Here is a 23,741-nt window from a genome sequence, read left to right as displayed (position 1 = left end):
AATATCCGAGGTATGTAGGGCGAATGCTCTTTATAACGTAAGGTTAGATATGTGTGTGTATGAAAGATTGATGGACAGGTTAAGTATGTAACGCGTACCTACGGGCACGTGTATGTGTATGTAACGTAAGTTATGTGATTAACTAGAACTCACTCAGCGTAGCTGACTTTTAGTATGCACACAGGCAAATAGGTTGAGGCAGCTCACGTGATTGAAGACACATGGCATGGAATCGAAGATACTGGCATCTCGAAGAAATGTTGTGATGTTTTAAAGACTATGTTTTATGTTTAAACAAATTTGAATGTTTTATAAGACAAGATTTAAAGGTTATGTAACATTTTATGGTTGAAGTTTTAATATTCCGCGAATGTTTTAATTAACTCTGATATTTGGAACTGTGTTTATGAGTAAATCCAACACCAAAGTAGGGCTACCGGTAACGGGGCCTTACATCGCGTTTCTAGTTTATTCATAACCCACGACGAACGGGGGTCCGGGGGCAGCGCCCCTGGCAGCGGGGTCTAGGGGCGGCAGCCCCTAGCAGGGTCCAAGGGGCAGAGCCCCTGGCTGGGGTCGTAACACATTTTCCACTACGATTTTAAATTATTATTTAATTCGTCCACTTGTTTGCTATAACGAATTAAGCCTAATTCGTTATCTTTTTATCCTAATTCGCTATTCTGATTCGTTACCATATCATACTCTGATTCATCCTCTGATTCGTTATCTTAGTTCGCTGGCCTAATTCGTTATCCTAACGAATTGGGTGGGTAATGAATCACGTGATTCGTTATCTGATCATAACGAACTGGGGAGACTGATTCGTTATCTTGATATAACGAATGGATAGATAACGAATTAAAGGTTCATTCGTTATTAAATCACACGAATTAGTCCCATTCGTTATGAACGTGTAACGAATTGATTAATTATAACGAATCACCCCTTGTTCTTATCCAGACTTTGACTTAAGGTCAAAGTCAAAATTATCAAGAACACAGATTAGTCAACATATCATAAATCTGCAATTAAACCCTTGTTTCTTAACCAAATATCACGATTTAGGTATCATTGGATTCGGAATCCAAGCGCCTACAAACCCTAACCCTTAAATCAGCCAAACATCAATGTTCAGGGGGTGCGATTTGTGCATCTAGGTTACGGGTTATTTTAGGTTAACAATTAACCTATCAAATGATAATCAATTCCAGTAATATTTGTTTGGTTAGATTTGTTTTTATCATACTAACACTGATCTATGATTTCCCAAACCAATCCGAACCTATATGAACGATTTCTAAATATAAACGTACCTTAAACGAGTCGTTCTACAAACACGAGCTGGTCTTGATGTTGTTTAGGTTTGACACGACGATCTAGCACCAACAAGCTTGAGTTTTCTCCTTCGGATCTTGGCTCGGGTTAAAGGATGGTTTGTGTGTGTTTTCTAAGGTGTAGGCTATGGTGTAGAGATAATAATGGAAATGATTAGGGTTTAAGGGGTATTTATACTCCCTTAAGCCCATTGACCTAAGGCCCATCTTTCCTTCTTGGTCCATATTTAATTCCATCTAACTAGCCCACTTGAACCATCTTTGTTATTTACTACTTCTCTACCAATTCAAGTAAACGTTCCCCTTCATAAATAAATAATATATATAATATTATTCTTAGAAATTTCGGGATGTTACATATCGTGACACTCTTTCACCACACCCTAATTAAAAAATAACTGCCCCTGATCCTTCTCATTGGATTTTTTGTTATTTTTTTTCTCTTTCCGATCACATACTTCTAGGTTTGATCAAAAAGATGGATTTTCCCCTCTATTTGACGGAACAAACTAACGGGGAGCTGACGGTAAAACCAATTGCAAAAAAGAAAACCACGGGGCTTTATCTATGAAGTTGTCACCGCATGGTTGAAAGTTGCGTTTTGGGTTTCACCACAGGGACCAAAACTACAATTAAGTTGATTTTTTTAGTTATATATTTTTTTATTTTTAGTGCTTTTTTTGCCGTAAATCCTTCTCATTCTTTTTAGTTTTGCCTCCATTTATAGAATAACATGGTCCTTAATAATAATGGTCTTTTAAAAAAATTAAAGCACGTCATCTTTTATTAAATTCATGTAACTTGTGTAGTAAAGGTAGAATTTTGTATATCTTTAATTTTTTTATAGATTACACAATCGGGTTTTATAAATTAGTTGTCTTCAAGACCATATTACTAGACCTAAATTTTCATGTGTGTTATTTTGGGTTATCATGATCATAAAGTTGAACTTGATAGTAACGCTAACGTGGAATGTCATATAAGATGACATGTCATACCTCTTAAACGATCAAACCTATGTATTCTCCTCTTAAGACCATTTGTTATGGGCTAACAATGCCCACTTCCACATTGACCTCTAACTTAAACAAAAACTGTTCCTTGACGGTTAAAAGGTGGCACCAGATATCGAGACGCCACCTCCTTAACGGACGTCAGAGAGAAGTGGGGTGGGCACATGAAACCCCAACTAGTAGTAAATTTTCTTTCCTTTTTTCGTGTTTTATTTAATTTTAAGTAAATCACAGCGTGATAGTTAAAATAATGAGTCAGTTAAATTCCATTGCTTACATACAATATTGTATTGCCTACATAACAGTGATATGGCAGAGCGTTATTAAAACTTTTATTTCGTTAAACCACAACATATATGAGGGGGAATAGGTATTCATACACTGCCAATCTTGCACTATTACCTCATTTCTACCCTTAAGTACACACAATTACACAATTACTGGCAGCACCTACCCACATGTATAATCAGTTGATTATTAATTAATTTTAATTCTCCAACCTTTGTCATGGAATCAATTTTATGTGGCATTTTGCCATAAAGTAAGTCATGCACCCTACCCACATGGGGTGGTGACGGTATACTACCATGTGGTTAGAAAGCCATGCACCATACTATATGACAATGAATACCCCGTCTCGCTAAAATAAAAATGGTATTTCATTATATGGTTTGGTTATTATACAAAGACCAACAAAAAAGAGAAGTGTGGGAAACCATAATTAATTAACATGTATCAAATGAGGACCAAGAGAAAAATGGTATAAAAGTAATAGTACACATTTTCTCTCTTCACATGTAAGTCACATATTAATTCCCCATCATTTTAAAACGTCTATAACTTTTTCATATGATATTTAAAAAAATAAAAAAATTTACCATAATAACAAGCTTTTTGTATCTTTAATATGAGGATACTTTTATTATGTAAAAATTAAAACAAAAATTACGTCATTGTATCTTTTTGCTTACTATTGTGTCTTTCTATTTGTCATTGTGTTTTTTCGTCATTATGTATTTCAACTCATCATTGTGTTTTTTTAATACTAATAGCACCGTTGTGTAATAATAATATGTAAATATAATGAAAAATACCAACAAATTTTATAATACATAAAACACAATGATGAATACATATTACCCAATAATCTGAAACATAAAACACAATGATGAATATATATAACACAATGACCTGAAACGTAAGACACAATGGTAAATACATGGAACACAATGACCTGAAACGTAAAACACAATGGAAACTACATATTACACAATGACTTAAACGTAATACTGTAACACCCTATTTTCTGGTTTCGGTTAATATATGAAAATACGAGTTATTATGAGTCGGGCTAGTGTTGGGTTAAAGGGATATGGGTTATGGACTTGGGTTATGAAAGAAAGAAGGAAAGACCATGGGCTTAAGCCCATGACCCATAATTATATAAACCTTAAATCACCCATTTAATTCATTTCACATATTCCATACACCATCAAAAACACACACTTAGCTCTCTCTTATTTTGCTTTCTCTCTCTAGGCGAAATCACCAAGGAAACCGAGCCCCGACCCGAGGTAATGGTAGTATGATATTGTATAAACCCAAACCCGCTAGATTTAGTCACGAAACGACAAGCCGACCCCGTTAAACCGTTAAAGTCACGAGATCCGGGTGGAATCGGGTATAAACCGAACCTAAGATGAGCTTAGGATTCATCCTAGCTCAGATATGGATCGAACGGGACGAAAAACGGTGGAAAATGAGCCGGATCTCGTTTTTCCGGCGAAATCGAGTTTTTCTGGCGACGACACCGGAAATTGGTATGAGGTTAGAGGAATGTCAGAAAATATTCTGACATTCTCTGACCTAACCCTAGTTCGTTAACGGGGAATTAACGAACTAGAGGTAATTCGCTGGTTGATTCGTTAAAGGAAGCATAACGAACTAGCTTTAGTTCGCACCCGATTCGTTAAGGGAAAAAGATAACGAATTACCCTTGATTCGTTATAGTCATTCGTTAAAGGAGATAACGAATTGGAAGATTCAATTCGCTATATGGACTGATTCGTCGATGGTTCAATTCGTTATAAGGACCAGTTCGTTACAAGGTTCAATTCGTTATGAAGGCCAATTCGTTATGGAGGTCAATTCGCTATGATAAGTTAACGAACCAGAATAACGAATCAACTAACGAATCAGGCAATGGAAGATAACGAATTAGTTAACGAATTAGACTAAATTCGTTAGAGAGAATGAGTTAACGAATTAAATAATAAATTAAAATCCTAATGGAAAATGTGTTAATACAGTTAATGAAAATAAAATTTTTCCAAGCTGACCTGGCAGCTTAACCCCAGTCAGGGGCTCTGCCCCTTGGACCCTGCTAAGGGCTGCCGCCCCTAGAACCCCGCTGCCCCTGCTGCCCCCAGACCCACGTTCATTGTGGGTTATATAAAGATAGAAATACGATATGAGTAGTAATAGTTAATTAATACATGTAATCATTATATAGTTATCCGTGCACAGCTCAAGAAAGGAAGAACTATTAACGGTGAACGTAACCGCATTCAGGTGAGTTCTAGCCCAATTCCTTGTTATGTTTTCGGGGCTGTGTGCATACTCGACGTGATTAGTTAATACCCTTATCCTAAGAGATAAGTGTTTGCCATATGAGATTATGTGAAAAGTATAGATGATTGCTTGTCGGTACGTGAACGATCTTCGGATATTGCAGGTACTGTCAAGTTATACCTATGGATATGAATGTTGTGTATAATGTATGAATGGTATGTATGTATGTTATGAATGAATGTAAGAGGTAGCCAGGTACAGAAGAAAGGGACTGAGCCCTAATAATACTCAAGGCAGAAAGGGGCTGAGCCCTAATAATACTCAAGGCAAAAAGGGACTGAGCCCTAATAATAATACTCAAGGAAGAAAGGGACTGAGCCCTAATAATACTCAAGGCAGAATAAGGGACCGAGCCCTAATAATACTCGAGGCAGTAGGGCTTAATGCTCTTTAAAACATATAAGTAGGTAAAGTATTGATAGATGCAAGGTATGTAAAGAAAGAATAAAAGAAAGAATGTATATATTTATACATGTATGAAAGAAAGATGAGCAGGTTAAGAATATAATAAGTATCTTCGGATGCGTATGTATAAGTAGGTGAAATTATTGTATATTACCTGATTAACTAGAACTCACTCAGCGTAGCTGACTTTTAGTATGCACGGAGGTGAGTAGAATGAGACAGCTCGCTTGATGAGGACACATGGCATGGAATTGAAGATACTAGCATCTCAAGGAAATGTTATGTGTTTTAAAGACTATGTTTTATATTTAAATGACTATGAATGTTTGATAAAACGATATTTGGAAGTTATGTAATACATTATGGTTGAAGTGATTATGTTCCGCGAAAGTTTTTAATTAACTATGATATTTAGAACTGCGTTTATGAGTAAATTCAACACCAAATGTAGGGCACCGTAACGGGGCCTTACAAATACACAATGAACATAATACTATTTTCTCAAATTAAGTGAATATCAGATGTCAATTCCGAACAATAGACAATGAACGTATTATAAATGACTAAAACAAAATGATAAGTAAAAAGACAAATGTTGAGCACGAAGACACAATGACGAACAAAAAGACACAATGATGTAATCTTTGTTTTAATTTTTTCTTTAATTTGAGTATCAATTGAAACATACAATGACCAAAAAAATCTATAACACAATACATAGAAAAACTCAATTAAAAAACACAATGAACATCCAAATAACATAATATAAAAACCCCATAATTTTTTTATATATAACATTATGATATTCCTATTACAAATAAGAAAACGCTTGTTATTATGATTAATTTTTTTAAAAAACAAAAACGACGCATGAAAAAGTTATTCACGTTTTAAAATGATGGATGAACTGACATGCGTCTCATGCGAAGAGAGAAAACCATCATGTGAGTTATTACCTTGATGTCTTTCTTATCAACTTTTATTCTTAGGGGGTGTTTGGGTGAGCTTCTAAAACTTGCTTATTTGTTATTTGTTTGTTGAAAAACAAAATAGTGTTTGAGAAAGCAATTTCAAAAGCTTCAAATTGAATCTTTTGAAAAGTTGCTTTTGCTTTTCAAAAATCTAATAAGCAAAAAAATAATTTTAAAACTTCCCCAAACACCCTCTTAAATTAATCTCCATCATTTGAATATAAGAAAATAAATTAAATTCATTCTCACCCGTTTTACCTTTTATTTTAACATTACTTTTCATTATATTATGAAAACTATAATATTTTTTAATTATGTTAGAGACCACCTACTCACCTAGCTATAACATAATATCAATTATCAAGTCGGATCATCTTGTATCAATTTTCTATCATTTATTATGAAACGAAATAAATTCATATATCTTTATTTCTTTATAGATTATAAAATATTAGCTAGCCTTCTTTAACACCATATGCATGAAGTCCTTGAGTTCCGACATCAGGTACCCAGATTCCGGCAACTCCAGGAGGGCGTAGAAACCATGGCACGTATTTGGGTAGTCCACCAAATATGCTTCTTTGCCGGACTTCTTCAAACACTCATAGTATTTCTTTTGCCAGTCCTTTAGAACATCAAACCCTGCCACAACCACTATGGTCGATGGAAAATCCATTTTTGATATGTTGACCGCTTTAGGACCGCTAACGTTGATGATCGGATGGTCACGGTTGTAGCCTTCACCAGTCGGCATGAACACCTTCCAATACCAGTCTGTTCGGTTCAACGACAAGGCAACATTTACCTCATATGCCTTTTCAGACTTTGTGCGCTCCTCCCCGCCAAAAAATGGTTGAATCGCCACCACACCGACTACCTTCACACATCGGGTTAAAATTTGAATGGTTAGTAAACATACAAACAATGGTGAAATAAGAAGTTTTGAAGAGGTAGGTCCCAGCAGAGCCCAGCTGGATCCGCAAGACTCACCTCAAAGAGGGACGTCTGCGCAGTTGAACCCGCAAGACTCACCTTCAACAGGGACGTTTGCGCAAAGGCTAAACCCGCAACACCTTGAAGAGGGACGTCTGCGCAGAAACCAACTGGGCCCACAGGACCCACCATGCTCAGAGACGTGACGTCCTTACGCGCAGTACGAAAGCTGTTCCCGCAGGAAAAGCCTCCCAATGGTAAAGTACCCCGCCTGTTCCCACAGCTGCGGATACAAGCCATCAGGGAAGGCTACCTGCGCAGCAAGGCTACACGCACAAGGCACTTAACTCTTAAATAATTCAGTAATGTCACCTGAAGGAGTGAGCAAGCCGGGAACACTCCCGCCCAAAGCCGGGAATACTCCCGCCCAAATGAGCCAGTCCGTACGCTACTGGAGGACCTTTTGTACTGTACCTGACGAGGTATGGACAAAAGGTCTGACCAAAGCAGCGACAGCTCACTGTGACAAAGGAATAGTACACAGCCGGCCTGGTCACTATCAGCCGCTGCCTACTCACCAACCCCTGTCACTATTAGCCGATGCCTACTCACCAACCTGTCGTAGCACGTGCATAACCTGCAATTGGTGGAAAAGGAATAGTACACATCCGGCCTGGTCCCTGTCAGCCGTTGCCTACCCACCAACTGCCAGCATGGCATGTGCGTAGCCCACAGTTGGCAGAACAGGAATACTATTCAGCCGGCTGTACCTTCTTGGAAACCTACCTTCGGCTATAAATACTCCAACACCTTGGAATGGTATAGACATTATCTTACATTATCTTATATCTCATTATCTTCTCTAGCAATCTCTTAATATACACTTATATTCAAGAGCAATCTAGTCTGATTCTCACGCCGGAGGGTGGTCACAAGGAGGTACCCCCCCTTCTCAGTGACGAGCTCATGGTGTCTGTCTTGCAGGTCATCTGAAGAACCATCTTTGCCGGATCTAACCCCTCGTGGGAAACCTCTATTTAACCCCCAGATTATCCGTAATCTGCTCGGGGTCGATTAGTGTTTCGTCATTGGCGCCATCCGTGCATAAAAGCTAGAACTAATTCTCTCAATTTTTTCAAAACCTCCGAAAAGGTGGTTAACGTTACTCCGGTCCCCAGGCCAGGGAGTAACCAAGAAACCCCGGTAACCACAACCCCAGCTACTGGGGGTAACACCGGTGAATACACACATTTTACGAACACTACCTCGGTTACCCAAGCCGGGGCAAGTGCAGTAAATTTTACGAACACTACCCCGATTACCCGAGCCGGGGCAAGTACAGTAAACAATCCTCCCCTGGGATTCATTAATACCCAGGTGGAAAGACAACAGACGAGGCACACCCGCCAAACACTTGAACAAATTAAAGCGTGGGCGGAAAAACGTCAAAGAGAATTCCAAGCTGAGTTGACTGAAAGCTTACGTTCACTCCAACAGGCTGACGAATTCGAAAGCACTCAACAGCTCAACATGAGCAATGAGTGCGAATACTTGGACGATGATTCGGAGGAATCCGACACCGACATAAACCCTCGCCATAAGGCGAAAGGGAAGCGTAAGGACACGGACTTCCAACCGAGAAGGAATTTTGGAGAAACCTTCAAACCAAAAAACGCGGGTGGAAACCCACGTGACTTCTCTAAAACCTTCAGACCAACTGCTGCAAATGCGGGAACCTCCAAGTTTGCAAGGGACATTGCGGAAGCAATCGCCCCAAGAAGTGCCAAACAGATGTCCAACATCGGCACTTATGATGGTATATCCGACCCAGACGATCATTTGAACAGATTCATAGCGGGGGCAACCGTCAGCAACTGGACGGAACCCACGTGGTGTTATATGTTCCAGATGACGCTGGTTGGAGCAGCCAGAGCGTGGTTCGACCGTCTACCGGTCCACCACATCTACGATTGGGCAGACTTTCAACAGAAGTTTAGCCAACACTTCAGCCAACAAAGAAAGTATACCGAAGAGCAATGGACAATCCTCAATTGCATTCGAGAGGAAGATGAATCTTTGCTAGACTTCATCACTCGTTTCAACTCAAAGAAGCTAAGTCTGGGTAGTATTAGCGAAGATCTTGTTCGCGCTGCTTTCATCCAGGGCACAAAAGACCCAGAGCTCATCCGCACCTTAACGGGTAAAGATGGCATGCCATCCACATGGGATGCCATCATGACAGCAGCTAAACGCTTCGCGGAAACGGAAAAGCAACTGGGTAGAGATCTTCCCCAGAGCACAAACCTCTACACCCAGAAAACAAGAGAAAACAACGTCCTCACCGCCCGACTAAACAAAAAGAGGAAGCTAGGCATTTGGCAGTCAAGGGTAAACTTTGACACCTCATCCGGCTCGCACCCTCAGTTAGGCGGAAAGGATAACATGCCGTCGGTAAACCGGAACTCCAGATGGACGCCACTCACCAAAAGCGTCACCGAGATATTCGACACCGAGAGACTCCCATGGCCAAAGGCTCCAATAATCCGAGAACGTCACAACGCTGATCAGAGCAAATTCTGTGACTTCCACAGGACAAGAGGCCACAACACCGAGGAATGCGTAGACTTGAAGGACATCGTCGAAGCATTTGTCAGAGATGGGACGCTCATGCACCTCGTGGCGTAATGAACGCTGAGCAGGCTAATGCGTGTAGAACCCCAGTTGGGGAAAACACGAATAAAACTGCAGCTTCAATGTCGGAGACTACTTACTGCGTAAACAACGAGATTCCGAACCAAGTGCATATCGGCTCGAAAGGCTCGATGACACTCCCAAGAACATGGAAGGGAGCTCAATTACACAGTCTGCATGTAGATCAATTCCAAACTTGTAAAAGAAAAGGCCCAGAGCCACTTCTAATGGAAATGATTCTCCTTATCACATTGACGCTGATGGTCTTACATTTATACTTAATGAACTTTCCACACTGATATGCCGGTCTTCACCGCATACATAAGTGGGAAAACAAGTCGTTGCATGTGGAAGGCGGCAAAACCCGCATAAACACAAAAAACGGCAAACCTTCACGCAGGTCAGTCATAAGTTTGATCATCCTACTAAACGAAAGTGCCGGTCCTAACCGCACAAATCATGATAGAGGACACCGAACTAACCTATTGACAACCGCGCGTCGAACGGTTAATTTATTCAAAACACCGATATGCCGGTTTTCACCGCATAAATAAGTGTGAAGAAATCGTTGCGTGTGGAAGGCGGCAAAACCCGCATAAACACGAAAAACGACAAACCTTCACGCAGGTCAGTCATAGGTGAAGTTCGGTCATCCAACTAAATGAAAGTGCCGGGCCTAACCGCACAAATCATGATAGAGGAAACTAAACTTTAACCTATTGACAACCGCGCATCGAACGGTTAACTTATTCAGAACACTTAGAAAATATCTTTAAGGAAAAAATGAGGAAAACCTCCACGCAGGTCAGATATGGGTAAAGTTTAGCCATCCTACTAACTGCAAGTGACGGTCTTACCCGCACAATCACGAATGAGGAAGCAAAACTTTAAACTATTATCTGCCACGTTGATAGGTTAACTTATTCAAAGTACTTAAGAAATTGCTAAGTTAAACTAAAGTATGCACAAGCGGACCATATATTGTTTATGCGGCAAAACAAGTGCCAAATTAAACTATAATATGCATGAGCAAGTCGTACAACGTTTATAAAGCAAGAGTGACGGTCCTACCCTCACAAAAGATTTACATTCCATAAAAATTCTAAGTATTACAAGAATGGCCGGGTATCTACCCGCCTACAAGAGTGTAAATCTATCCAAAAACATAAACCTATCCTAACAGTGGGAAGGGATCTAAAGGTTCAAGCTTCAGGACCACTCCCTCCAAACCCACTTGTACCCGCACCATCAGTTGGCTGTGGCGGTTCAAGGAAGGTCTTGAGAATGGTTAACCTATCATCAGCAGCAGCAACTTCGTTCACCTTCTCCACCACTGGATGCGGGAAGGCAGCATACTGGTTCACTGCTTGGTCATAAGCAGCTTCAGTATCCACATCATATAAAGGGAAGTTGGAAGGCGGGATGCCCTTCTCAACGAACCCTAGACCAAGCAGGAAGCCAGCCTTTTCCCCATCCTCATGAGAAGCGTTAAGGGCTGCGCTCATGGCATCGTCATATGTTGTGTCCGTGAAGACCCGATGCACAACCTACAAAACAAAAATACAAGTATCAAAACCTTTTCTAAATATAAAGAAAAGCGTGAAGACATTACGAAGCTAAGCTTACATGCGACAACGCTTCTCGTATAAGCCATTCCTTGGTAACCAGAGCCTCCTGGAGGGCAGCTTGAGCTTGGTTATGGGCGCGTTCGGCTTCACTTTTGTTAAGGTTGGCAAGCAACACTTCTTTATCCGCAGCCTCTTCGACGCCCTTTAGCTTACGCTCAGTATGGTCAAGCACGCCCCTCTGGTCCAAGATCTCTTGGAGCTTCTTGGCGTCTTCCATGGCCAAGGCATCATGAGCCTGTTGGAGCCTCTCTAGTTTGGCTTTAAGTTCCTCATTCTCGAGGCGTAGAGGCTCAGCAACAGCTTCAGCCTTGGTGGCCGTCTCAGTTGCGTTCCGTGCAGTTTCCTTAGCCAGCCGAAGCTGTTCGTTAACAGCTTGGGTAACCTTGGAACGGGCCTCGAGACGGGCCTGAACTTCAACCTCAAGGGCCTTGAAGGCCTTCTCCTTCTCCGCAGCAATGGCGGAGAGCCTCCTGTTCTCCTCCCGGACAGCCCGCGCCTGAGCTACTTCTTGGATCCGAGCTGCCTTTAACTTGTTGTTTTCACGACAAAGCAGCTCGACGCGCGGCTGCATCCGGGCTAGGAGAATCCGGAGCTCATTTGTCAACCTACCCTCCTGGTAGCATGACATTGCTTCCCCCAGCGCCCCCCTTGGGGCGGCGTGGCGCGCCCACTCAACGCATTCCACAGGCGTCCGAAGGGTTGTTCCTCGGCGGATGTTCCATCGTGGAACATACACTTCATTGGAATCCGACACTGCAAAAGCAAAAAGCAGTTAGGAAAAGATGATAAAAAAATATATATATATAAATAATAAAAGGCCAAAATAACCCTACGCACCTGTAGGGTCGACGACAGGCCTGTAGCCGCCAAACCCATCACCCGAACCTAACGGATATCCATCCAAGAGGTCAGGCAGATGGGAATGAGGCAGAGATTGGCTTGACGCCCCAACCCCGGACATATCTGAAGGACTGGCCGTAGTCGCCGGCGCCGGAGGAGGCATAGCGGAGGCCGCCGTGGTAGAAACCAACGGAGGTGAACTCACCGGAGGTGAACTCACAACCGCGGCCGCGGCTGTGGAAGAATCCACAGAAACACTCACCGCCGGCTCAGTGAAGGAATCAGTGAATATGGCACTGACAGCCGGCGGGGACGTCGTCACAGTTGGAACAGTTGGCTCAACCGGGTGAGCAACTGAACCAACAACTGAAGCAGGCGCAGTCGCCTGGGTCATCGCCTCAGGTAGGTTGACCAAACCTACCATCATGGGTCCGGAGGTGCTCCCCCCCGCTCCACCCTGGAATGCGGCAGCATCCACGCCTACACGAAGACAAGATATATAAGTATAATGGCGGAAAGATATGAAGTTAAAAGTAAAGGAAGTTTGTACTTACGAGTCCTCTTGAGCTTGAAGGTACGAACCGGCGGGGACGAACCCGATGGAACCGGCCTCTTTACGCCAGTCACCGTCGCTGTACTAGGCTTCCCGGAGGTGACAGCCGTTTCAACCTCCGGAGCAGTGATCTCAACACCACCAGGGTTCCCCGCCACCTCCTCGCTTTCGGTCTCTGAGTCAGACCGATTCACCGGATCGGCAGTGGAGGCAACCTTCGCCTTCCCCTTCCCGCCAGCAGCCTTCTTCTTCCTCACGAAGAATGGACCATCTGCGGATTCCTCATCAGAAGATGACAAGATTAGAGGAATTCCAGCAGAGGTTTGAGCATTGACAGGTCGAGGGTTAAATAACTCTTTACCTGGCCGCGTGGCGCTTAGAATCGGGTGGCCCAGCGGGTAGACCTCCACGAACCGATCCGCCGTTTGCTCAAGGATGGGCAACTCGTTCTCATCTAGAGCACGAGTACCCATCCGAGCGGGACCATCACTCTCCCGCGGCTGCAGGTGAGACTGCAAGTCGTTTCCCTCTGAAAACAAAAAGAAAAAACGGTTAGAACAAAAACCCTAACTTGACGGATAATATGAAGCATACCGTAAGGGACAGAGTTCAAACCGTATTCGAGGACGATGGGAATCTGTGACGCCTCCTTCCACACCCGGCTCATCCCGAGCATCACCATCCCGGACTCCGCAAAGCAGTAAACCGGAGACTGGATCCGGGAAACCTTGGAGAACCATTCCGTTCTTGAACGTCATCGCTATGGGGATGACGCGAGCGGAGATATAGAAGAACTCCCGCTTCCAAGATCGAAGACTGCGCTCGGTAGTGCAGATCTTCAAACCCTTGATCCGATTGACCAAGGTATACCACCCCTGGATGCACCTCCAGGAATAGAAGGTCATCAGGCGGTCAACATGGGGCTCCACACCCAGAATGAGACACACCCACTCGAAATGGCGGATCTTGGCGATCGCCATTGGGTATACCTCAGTCAGATGCACACCGTGTCTCTCCAGAACACGGTATACAAACTTCGTCAATGGGAACCTGAGATTCCCATAGACGAAGAATGCAGCGTACACCCCTATCTTGCCCTTGGGGGCATCGTACACCGTCTGATGAGATGCAGGAAACTCAGGCTCGAAAGGCTCGAGCATGAACTTCCTGACGACGTACTGATAGAGGTCGACCGGAAGAGCACACTGGCACTCGCCAGCAGTACTCTTGTCATCCTTGTCCGACGTGGACGACGGATTCTCGAGGTATACATCGGACTCCTCGACAGTAACCTCAGGATCATGAGAAGACATGTTTGGGATGTAAAGAAGAACGATTTCAGAAGAATGCTCGACGGAAACGTTTGAGTATTCGCCGGAAATCGTTTAGAAGAAGAAGAGAGAAGTGAAAGTGTGGATTAAGCTGCACCATCTCCCCCTTTATATACTCATCGCAATGAATGCGATGAATTTAATGCAGAGGAGAGAGGAAAACGCAGGTCCAATGAAACTATGACACGTGGAAAAAGCAAGCTGGCAACAGCTGTTGACAGGACGCGTGCCGTAAATTTCGCGGCCACGCGCCCGAAAACTCGCGGCCACGCGCCTGAAAAAGCGTCTGGAATGACAATATACTGTCACGTCGCCATAACTTCCTGCACGTCCTGACACTGTCAGAATAAACCGTCGGACGACGTTTCAACAGTTTGGACTGTTCTTATCCTTTCACCAACTTTTCGAATTTCAAAAAATTCAAAAAGATTCAAAAGTAAGCGGGACTATACCCCTTACCTTGGCAACCAAGTAACTACAAGACATGTGCGAGTACAGTGTTAAGGCAAAACCCTTCACATACTTAGCACCTGCAGGGAATTGAAGCCAAGAATACCTCGGCGACCAAGTAACTATAAGACGGGTGCGGGTACAGTGTCAAGGCAAACCCTTCACATACTTAGCACCCGCAGGGAATTGAAGCCTGGAATACCTTGGAAGTAAAGTAACTATAAGACGAGTGCGGGTACAGTGTCAAGGCGAAACCCTTCACATACCTAGCACTCCGCAGGGAATTGAAACCAAGAAGGATCTTCTGGGCCATGCTTGTGGAAAAGGAAATAACATCCCCGCATAGCGGGAACGTCGAGAACTAGATTGTTTGAAGCTTCAAGGTGGAATTGGTTGTTTTAACATAATTGATCACTATGTTCAAAACTACCAAAACCTCATGGAGAATCTATACAAGTGGAACTCAACGCTCCTGACTTGCGAGGAGGTTACAGACCTACCCGCATCATACCCAAAGATCAAGCAGAAAAGTCGGGAATTTCTGCACGTGACATTAGGACTTCCGCGGGAAGAATCCCCATGGAAAACCTTAAAACTAAACCCTTTTCAAAACCCTTTGCTTAAGTCCAAAAGTTCACCTCACTTATTAACAATTCATGAGAAGAACATTGGACTGGGGGGACTTGAAGAGGTAGGTCCCATCAGAGCCCAGTTGGACCCGCAAGACTCACCTCAAAGAGGGACGTCTGCGCAGTTGAACCCGCAAGACTCACCTTCAACAGGGATGTCTGCGCAAAGGCTAAACCCGCAACACCTTGAAGAGGGACGTCTGCGCAGAAACCAACTGGGCCCACAGGACCCACCATGCTCAGAGACGTGACGTCCTTACGCGCAGTACGCAAGCTGTTCCCGCAGGAAAAGTCTCCCAATGGTGAAGTACCCCGCCTGTTCCCGCAGCTGCGGATACAAGCCATCAGGGAAGGCTACCTGCGCAGCAAGGCTACACGCACAAGGCACTTAACTCTTAAATAATTCAGTAATGTCACCTGAAGGAGTGAGCAAGCCGGGAACACTCCCGCCCAAAGCCGGGAATACTCCCGCCCAAATGAGCCAGTCCGTACGCTACTGGAGGACCTTTTGTATTGTACCTGACGAGGTATGGACAAAAGGTCTGACCAAAGCAGCGACAGCTCACTGTGACAAAGGAATTGTACACAGCCGGCCTGGTAACTATCAGCCGCTGCCTACTCACCAACCCCTGTCACTATTAGCCGCTGCCTACTCACCAACCTGTCGTAGCACGTGCATAGCCTGCAGTTGGTGGAAAATGAATAGTACACAGCCGGCCTGGTCCCTGTCAGCCGCTGCCTACCCACCAATTGCCAGCATGGCATGTGCGTAGCCCACAGTTGGCAGAACAGGAATACTATTCAGCCGGCTGTACCTTCTTGGAAACCTACCTTCGGCTATAAATACTCCAACACCTTGGAATGGTATGGACATTATCTTACATTATCTTATATCTCATTATCTTCTCTAGCAATATCTTAATATACACTTATATTCAAGAGCAATCTAGTCTGATTCTCACGCCGGAGGGTGGTCACAAGGAGGTACCCCCCTTCTCAGTGACGAGCTCACGGTGTCTGTCTTGCAGGTCATCTGAAGAACCATCTTTGCCGGATCTAACCCCTTGTAGGAAACCTCTATTTAACCCCCAGATTATCCGTAATCTGCCCGGGGTCGATTAGTGTTTCGTCAAGTTTTAAGTCAAAATTAATTACTATAATAGTTCTTTCTTATTGGTTACAACTAGTTAGTAAATAATGTTTTAAGCACAAAAAAAAACCGACAAACAAAAAGATAAGCTCATATTTTATTGGTCGCGCTTTAGATATACAATTTTACACCAACAAAAAGCCGTCCACAAAACATCGGATGACCGTTTTTTAATATAAAGTCAACTTGGAAAATTGAAAATTATTGTTTCGAACAACCGATTGAGCCATATTTGGAGGACCGTTTTTATCTACTGGGGTCAAACTTTAAAATTTATTATTAGAATAGTTTTTCACAAAACACTCACATGAGTGTTTTGAAAATAAAAGGTCAACTTTAAAAATTATTGATTAAAACGTCGTTTGATCAATATTATTCGAACAACCGTTCTAACTATTTGAAATCAAACTTTGAAAATTATTTGTCAAAAGCGATGATTTGGCTAAAATCTGGACGACCGTTCCAACTATAGACAATTAACTTTAAAACATTTTTTGTTAAACGACTGTCCAACCTATATCACGACAATCGTTTGGACCGGTAGTGGATTAGATATAAAGAATGTATGTATGGATGAAACTTTTTTTATATATATAAATAAGGGTTATGTTAAAATAGGAAGTATGACTATTATAACAATGATAAGAAGTAGTTTAGTCTATTGATTTTTGACTTTGATGTTTGAGATTTAGTTTAGGAAGGAAATCAAGTGTGAAACAAGAGGAAAAACATAATAGGGACAAGAAATTTGTTGATTTTATCACCCCATATGTAAGACACATGTCAAATTCTCCAATAACGAATATTTTTTTATCTTTTATATGAGTCTCATATTGCTATATAAAAAAATAGTAGGTTTTTACAAAATTGTGTTTTTTCCATTGTGTTATACAATTGCGGTTTTTATTATGTTTTTGTCATTGTGTTTCTTTTATCATTTTCCATTGTGATTTTTACATTGTGTTTTTTTCATAGTGTTTGCCGTTGTATTTTTCCGGTGGCCGTTTTTCTGTGACTGTTCGACGACTTCTTGGTGAATTTTTTTGGCAAAAAATTCTCGGGGATTGTTTACTGATGACTTTCCGACGATTTTTAAAGTGAAATTTCCCGTAGAATTTTCTGGCGAGTTAGCGGTGGTTGTGGTGGAGTGGTAGTTATTGTAGAGACGTAAGTAAAGTTTTGAAATTAAAATATGTAAGCTTTTAATATTAAAATAACAAACTAAAATACTTTCTTTCTTAGACTTTCAGGGGACAAGAAAGCAAACCCGCCACCGTGGAAGTACACGGTCACCGGGAGATCTTCAGTTACGTGCTGTGTTGGGACAAATACTCGGAACCAAAGGTTGCGAGTTGGATCCACGGTCACGTCGTATGTCTTGACGCCGTTGATTGGTTTGGACGACGGTGGGACTCGGAAGTCGAATAGTTTGAGGAGACCGCGGTTGACGGTGTCGTCTGCTCGTCTAGCTAAGTAGGTTATGGTGTTAAAAGCCGCAAGGAAAAGTTTTGATTTCCATGGCAATGAAAGAGATGTTGGTGAGGTTTCCATGGAAAGTTAGGACTTAGGAGGGAAAGGGTTATTATGTCAACGTTGAAGATTATCGTATGTTTTATACATGTTTTGGATCTTGTGAATTAGTGAGTTTAAATTTATAAATATAAAACACAAATGACAAATGTGATACAATTGGCAATATAGTAATATCATTTACAAATAATTACAATAGCATGTATAATTAATTACGCATCACACACCAAATTATTAGGCAACTTAATTGTACGAAGAAGTTACTTTGTACAATATCACACCTTTTATACATGAGATAGCTAGATATGAAATTGTTTTCTGAAAAGTCAATATAATATTTAGATTAGACGAAATTTGTTGGTACATAAATGTCAGTAGTTCATAGTCTAGCGTTTGTAATCGAGTCTGTAATGTAATTATGTTTAAGTTTATGTTTATGTATGTAAGCGAAGTTGTCAACAAGTTCGCTCAGGCGAACTTGTTGAACAAGCGAAGTTGTTGACAAGTTCGCCTAGGCGAACTTGTTCAACGAGCGAAGTTACTGACAACTTCGCCTGAGGCGAAGTTGTCGTGTATTTATATAACCTACGGGTTACGGTGTGAGGTTAGAGTTTTGGTTAATTACGTGTATTTCAGTAAGTCAATAGACGAGAGATCGAGTCTGTAATAGACGTGTTTCAGGTTATAATACATAACGTGTTCGTTTGTATCGCGTATGATTGTCTTACGTATTCTACGCTCGTAACTACCTACGCAGGGATTCCGCACCTGCATAGATAGCGATATCCCGTGTAAGATCCGTCCGGGAACCTACAATTGGTATCAGAGCATTGGCTCGATTGTGTGGTTCGGGATTTCACGCGGGTGTAGAAAACGTCTCGTTTGACCTATTCGCGGGACGCGTTTTCGTTGATATTGTGTTATACTCACCTTATACAGTCATATTCAAGCCGTTACACCGACCGGAAACTGCTAAATCGTCGAAAACAGATCTGAATATTTTCAGTGTTCTTCGGGCGAAGTTGTTGTTATTCAGGCGAAGTTGCCGTCACTGGAAGTAGGGTTTCGGCGAAGATATAAGGTTGAGCGAAGTTATCCACAACTTCGCCTACCTCATAAGTTCGCCTAAGCGAAGTTATCCTCAACTTCGCTTACCTCCTAAGTTCGCTTATCCTAAGCGAAGTTATTCTCAACTTCGCCAAGTCACGCGAATTTAAGGATTTTCCAACGAAGTTAACACTTAAGCGAAGTTATCCTTAACAAAAAATTTTTGTTTTTTCGTGTTTTCGAGAAGATGTCGTCAATTAACATCTCAGAGTTAGTCAAAATGGAAGTTGAAGCGGGGTCGGCTACTAAGGCTCCAAGGTTGATAAAAGGAACCGACTTTGTGGCGTGGAAGGATAGGTTCATTCAGTATATTAAATACCAGGATGCAAAGATGTGGGTGTGCATCCAGGATGGATATATTCCACCGACAATGGAATACGAAGGTCGGGATGTGATAAAGAAGTACAGCAAGATGGAGGAAGAAGAGAAGAAGATGTACGAGGCCGAGAGCAAGGCCCATGCTGCAATTACTATGGCTCTTCCTCAAGAGATTCTCCATACATTCCGGAAGTACACTTCTGCACGAGAGCTTTGGGATGCTCTTGAGAATAGATTCGAAGGGAACGTGGGTATTCGTGCCTCGAAGATTAAGCTGTTAAAGACCCAGTTCTCTGTCTTCAAGTATTTGAAGAACGAATCGCTCGATGATATTATCACCCGATATTATCATCTAATGACAGAGCTGAACAACTATTCTATTGCTTACAGAGAGGAGGAAATAGTTGAGAAGCTTCTCGATGCTCTCCCACCAAAGTGGGAAATGTACACTGTTCTAATGAGGGAAGACAAAGACTTTCCTAATTATGACTTGGAGACAGCAATAAACAAGCTCAGAACCTTTGAGCTTAATATGGTTCGTAAAGAGACATCAACGGATCAGGTTCAAGACCCTGGTATGTATGGTGCCAAAGTTAACTCAGGCTCAAGTTCGAAGTCTGAATCTGCTGCTTACTACTCCAAAGGAGAGTCAGGTTCTAACTCTTCTCATGAAGGAAATGTGTCAGTAAACATGAACGGTGATGTTTGCTTTGCTGCTGGAGGATCAAGTGCTTCGAAACCTCAAGCATCCAAGAGTAGTTTCTCTCCCAGTGCTTCAAGCAATAACTACACTAAGATGCCAATGAATGTCAAATCTGCTGAAGAGCAGTTTGCACTCTATGCATCTTTTATTGCTTCTTACGAGAACTACATACAAGGGAAGATTGTGGACCCTGCTGCTTTGGAAGAAGACTATGACCAGATCGATCCTGATGATCTGGAGGAGATGGATCTGCAGTGGCAGATGGCGATGATAGTCAGAAGAGTGAAGCGTTTCATGAAGAAGACTGGAAGAAAGTTCGTAGGTGGAAAGCCTGGATTTGATAAGTCAAGGGTGAGGTGTTACAATTGCCAACAAAATGGACACTTTGCAAAGGAGTGCACTAATGCACGTGTAGAACGTAGTCAGGGGAGGACTACACAGCAAAGTGGAAATAACAATAGGGATAATGCCATGATGTCTGATGCTGGTGAATACAACTGGAACATGTTCTCTGGAGAACTCTTTGAGCAGGCACACATGGCGAAGGTTGCAGCTGAAGAATGTATGAGAGCTGCTGAAAATGAAAAAGCTTTCATGGCTAATGACCAGAACTCCGAGGTATGTACTAAACCTATCTGTACTAAATGTGAGAACTTGTCTGAACAGCTTGCTACAATTACTGATCAGTATGTTAAGTTGGATGCCGAATTTAAAACCTTGAAAGAAGATCATCACTTCATAAAGACAAGAGAAAATAATTATAAAATAAAAATTAAAGCTTGTGAAAAAGACGTTAAAAGTTTAAAAACAAAATTAGCTGAAAAAATTGATGTGATCGATCTAAGCTACGAGGTTTTAGAAGAGAAAACCAAGTTAATCGCTGAGAAAGAAAAACAGATTGCTGATCACCAGGTAAAAGTGGTGGAACTAAATAGGAAACTGGAGCAATTCCGGAATTCCTCTGCTATTCTTGATCACCTCGTTAGTGATCAAGGTTCCTCACCTAAGAGGGGAGGAATTGGTTACCATGAGGTTCCACCACCTTATAACCATAATTATACTTTCAATCCTAGTGTTCATGAATCTGTTAATTTTGTAGCTGATCAGACAGGTCCTGCTAAGGAAACTGGTAAAATACCGGAAGTTAGTAAAGGCGAAACAAGTTCGCCTGTCTCAAAAGTTAAAATTTCTATTTCAAGTCCAGTCGCATCTGATTCGGATAAGTCATCCGAGTCGGGTAAGACAAAAGAAAAGGAAGTATTACCCACTAGTGGAGAAAAAGTTAAATCAACTAAAAGGAGTACTCCACTCAACCCATATGTCCCACCTTATGTGAGATGTACGGTTGGTAATACTGCCTCCACATCTAAAACATCTGCTGAAAAGAAAGCTGAATATAGGTGTTGTTTTAGATGTAACCAAACAGGGCACCTTGTTGCTGATTGCCCTCTGAAGCAGCGTTTCAGAGAGGTGAGGCCCTCGAAAACTGAGACTAAGGTTTTTGGTAATCGTTTAAATGTTAAAAATGAAAACCATTCAAATTTGAGAGACAATACAGGTTTTCAAAGAAACACATCTCGTTTTTACACTACTAATAACCAAACCAAATGCTATAATTCTTTTGATTCTCTTAATGTACGTCGGCTTGGTTGGCCTCACTATCAGTCTCCAAGGAGGTATCCTGTTAGGACTCGTGGAAATTTTTCTAATGCTAACTTTGGTCAGCCAAGGTGTATGAGTTCTGTTAAGAAGGTTAATCGACCCAAGACCAAGAGGTCTTGGGTCCCCAAATTTTAATAATCTCTTTTGTTTGTGCAGGAACAGTTGAACAGGGCTTCCAATAATCTTTGGGTTGTGGACAGCGGCTGTTCCCGGCACATGACTGGTAACAAGGATTTGTTACAAGATTTAAAACCTGTTCAAGGGGCAAGAGTCAGTTTTGCCGGTGAGAGTGGTGGCAAAATAACAGGAAGGGGTACGGTAACTAACGGGAAGATGACGTTAGAAAATGTGAACTTTGTTGAAGAACTGAAGCGCAATCTGCTGAGTGTGTCGCAGATTTGTGATAAAGATTATACCGTACACTTCACGAAGACTGATGCGATTGTGTTGAAGCCTGGTTTTCAAATACCAGAGGAGTGGATAGTAATGAAGGCTCCACGTGATCGAAATACGTATATGATGGATTTAAGTTCAACTGAAATGTCAACGGAAGAATCGTGCCTTTTGACAAAAGCAAGCGAATCGGAATCTGAACTGTGGCACAGGAGAATGGGGCACATTCATCTTCGGAAGATGAACCATTGTGTTGGGTGTTCCCTTAAAAAGTTTCAATTTTGAAGACAAATGTCTTGCGTGCAAAAAGGGAAAGCAGCACAAGAAGTCCCATCTCACCAAGAAAGTGAATTCAATTGCTAGTACACTAGAGCTGCTTCACATGGATCTCTTCGGTCCTGTGAATGTAAGAAGTCTAGGTGGTACAACTTATTGCTTGGTGATCACTGATGACTACTCACGATACTCGTGGGTATACTTCCTGAAATCAAAGGAGGAAACGGCTCAAATGGTGAAGAATCTGATTACCAAAGTTGAGAACATTATGGATAAACGAGTGAAGTTCATCAGAAGTGACATTGGTTCCGAGTTTAAAAATTTTGAAATGGAGATCTTCTGTCTGTCAAGAGGGATTGAACACCAATTCAGCGCTCCGTATACTCCGCAACAGAATGGAGTGGCTGAAAGGAAGAATAGAACTTTAATTGAAGGAGCCAGGACTATGCTGGCTGATTCGAAGCTTCCGGTGGTGTTCTGGGCTGAAGCTGTTTCTACAGCTTGCTATGTACTGAATAGAGTTTTAACGGTAAAAAGACTTAATAAAACATGCTACGAGCTTATGCATGGGAGAAAGCCCAATTTGTGTGGACTTGAAGCTTTCGGGTCCCCGTGTTCAATTTTAAAGGCACATTCAAAGTTTGGTGAAGCAGCCGCTGAAGGAATCTTAGTCGGCTATGAAGTTGGGACTCCCAACAGGCGTGTCTTTAATACAACGAACGACAAGGTTGAGGTGGTGTGTAACACCGACATTACGAGTTACAGATCGCCAAGACCGAGCATCGGACCTCCTGAGATTTTCGACTATGATAGGCTCTTCAAGTCTTTTAACATACCTGATTTGGTTCGTACAGAAGAATAAGAACGTGTTGCTACGAAGATGATTCTAGATGAGGAGGAAAATTTGGCTCATAGACAGCTATTTGATGATTGTCAACCTTCCTCATCAAATTCTATTGGTTCCTCTGCTGTCTCTCCTGAAGATGAGTTTATCAATCCATTTCACTCTCAGCCAGAAACAACCATTGATGAGCTCTCTACTAATTTAGAAGATAATTTGCATGTCGGTGCTGTGCCGACCACGAGAATTCACATAGATCACCCTTTGGAAAATGTTATAGGTGATGTGTCCTCCGGTGTACAAACCAGAAGTAGCTTGAATGAGCACACCTGTGTTTATACAAGCATTA

At 42.1% G+C, this 23,741-nt stretch overlaps 1 pseudogene; it reads right to left on the bottom strand.

Annotated features, from left to right (window-relative positions):
• Nucleotides 1-6,808: 6,808 nt before the first annotated feature.
• On the bottom strand, nucleotides 6,809-18,113 carry LOC143565685 (putative carboxylesterase 18 pseudogene; annotated as a pseudogene).
• Between the last annotated feature and the right edge of the window lie 5,628 nt (nucleotides 18,114-23,741).

Source organism: Bidens hawaiensis, unplaced genomic scaffold (assembly GCF_021521415.1).
Source record: "Bidens hawaiensis isolate Kalapana, Puna unplaced genomic scaffold, B.hawaiensis_p1.1 tig00022510_1, whole genome shotgun sequence".
Classification (NCBI taxonomy): Eukaryota; Viridiplantae; Streptophyta; class Magnoliopsida; order Asterales; family Asteraceae; genus Bidens; species Bidens hawaiensis.
This window is presented reverse-complemented; position numbering and strand designations above follow the sequence as displayed.